A 2,218-nucleotide genomic window follows, 5' to 3' on the forward strand; every position below is an offset into this window, starting at 1 on the left:
TTCTCCATGGGAAGGCCCATATGACATAGTGGATCGTCTCTCAGACGTGACTTTCCAAATCAAATGTGGTCGGTGAGGCAAGCCAAAAGTGGTGCATGCCAACAGGCTTTGGCGTTATCACGATCCAGGACATTTCAGTTGGGACGAAGTGAACAACAGAACAAATGACGCTGCTGAAGACGTGTCACCTGAAAAAGCCACCGTCGAAGAAGAAACTCTACTCAGTTTTGAGAAGGGAAACGGTGAAGCTCTTGATGAAGTTACTACCACTGATGTGACTGTTATTGACGATAGGACATTTCCTAATGAAGCAGATGAACCCCATATGAAGCAGAAGCCAACGAAACGGAGACCAGTACGGAAGAAGATACGTCCCGTAAAATTAAGAGACTTTTTTGAATTGTAATTTTGTGTTTGTAATTCTGTTCATTTAATTAAGTTATTGTTAATTGTTATTGGTTTATTGTAAGTGGCTATTGTTCGGGATGAACAATACTAAGGATGGGGCAGTGTTGCGTCAGCGAGGTCACGTGACTAGTATCACGCCACGTCCTTCTAGAAATATACTGTTCCTTCATGAATGCTCTAGCGTTTACTAGATATGTGTTAGTCTTGTACATATAAGACGGTCACAACGGTGTGTAATTGAACTGAGTATTGTTGAGGCGAGCACGTGATAAATTCGTTGAGAATTATAGGGTTTGTTATAGCGCGACTGTTGAAATTAAGTGTATCGCAAAGTCATATTCAGAAAGAATAAACCAGTTTTATTAAGTAAGGACTTGTGTCGCTAAAGTTTCGTCGGAACGAAGTTACGGAAAATCAATTAACAAACGGAGACGTAACAATACACTCCTTTTTAATGTTTTAGTAAATTGAATAGAGTTTTTTTCCTTTTGATGCATATTGCAGCTAGTCTCTTTCTTAAAATTCATTCAAAGTCAAAGAATTTCGATTTGCTCCGTAATCAATTATCTGTAGATATTGAGGAAAACAAGTACTGTATAAAAATACCACTTAATCAGTCATTCAGAAAGTCAAACAGTTAGATAGTGAGTTTGTTAGTTAGTAAGTCATTTCAACACTAAAAATCTTGAATTTGCGTTTTACAAAGGAGAGAGCTTGCAAGTGAATAATAGTTCAGTTTTATTAATGAGTAAATTGAAGAACTTGTACGAGCAACTTCTTTGTACAGGATTGTTCGGAGTACTCACTATTTTTTTTTAGTTGTTGTTTTAAGCTGTAATATACTGTACATTAAATGACGTGATCAATTGTTGTTTTTGTTCATGACTTCATATCGAAAACGCGATAACAAATTTAGAAGAGAAATTAGATAACATCTTAGATCAATGACGTGTGTACCGTATGTAATTCTGCAAGTTTCAAAGTGCTAACAAGCTGTCCATAATTTCTGTTTTGTCCAACAAGTTTATTGTCGGTGTTAAGCAATATGATCAGGTAATGACTATCATATTTTACTATTTACTTGCATTAAACCATATTTTAACATAATAATTATCAAATATAAGTGTTTACTAACATCACATTTTAATCAAATAATTCCAGTTGGAAATCGTCATACAAGTGATAAAATGATTACTTGATAGACTGTTTATATAAACCACACAAAATGATTTTGTCATTAGGAATATAAAATATTTCTAATTTATCCGTACGAGTTATTATGAATATAATGCCAAATATTGAAACAATAATCTCTAACTTTTAGCATATTTTGAATGTAGCAGTGACCTCTATATTGGTTTTGGTTTTGCATTTTCATCATGTAAAGTACAAGATACACTCAGTGATAAGTGATTGAAGGATTAAGTATTCATAGTAATCTGTATGATTGAGATAAGCACGAAGAGCAGTGGATTGTGGAAGACAAACATCTATGTGTTTTGTTTGGCTTAACTGGTAAGATTTGTTTTCGGAATTGGTAAGTGTGTTAATAAAGCCGAATGAAAAGGTTGAAAAGTTAATATTAAATATTATCATTGTAATTATTTAAGTTATAATATCAAAAGTATGCATATTAATCGTTAAAACTTAAATGCTCATACAAATTGACTAGTAGTACTAGTAATAGTAATAAATATCTATAGAATAGTGTCAGTTAACAATATTTTAAGTTAACTCAAGTTAAACTTTCAGAGTTGGCCACTTAAAATGTTAAATCTACTATTACTATTATTAATAATAATAGTAATAG

General features: G+C 32.8%; 1 protein-coding gene across 1 annotated transcript in view; it reads left to right on the plus strand.

Annotated features, from left to right (window-relative positions):
• The first annotated feature begins 1,758 nt into the window (after positions 1-1,758).
• The window catches only part of LOC106465960 (putative helicase mov-10-B.1), a 99,701-nt gene continuing 99,241 nt past the window's right edge, over positions 1,759-2,218 (plus strand). Inside the window, exon 1 of the mRNA XM_013926209.2 lies at positions 1,759-1,945. The gene's annotated coding sequence lies outside the window, so the exon portion shown is untranslated. The remainder of the gene's footprint in view (positions 1,946-2,218) is intronic.

Source organism: Limulus polyphemus, unplaced genomic scaffold (genome assembly GCF_000517525.1).
Source record: "Limulus polyphemus unplaced genomic scaffold, Limulus_polyphemus-2.1.2 Scaffold2103, whole genome shotgun sequence".
NCBI lineage: Eukaryota > Metazoa > Arthropoda > Merostomata > Xiphosura > Limulidae > Limulus > Limulus polyphemus.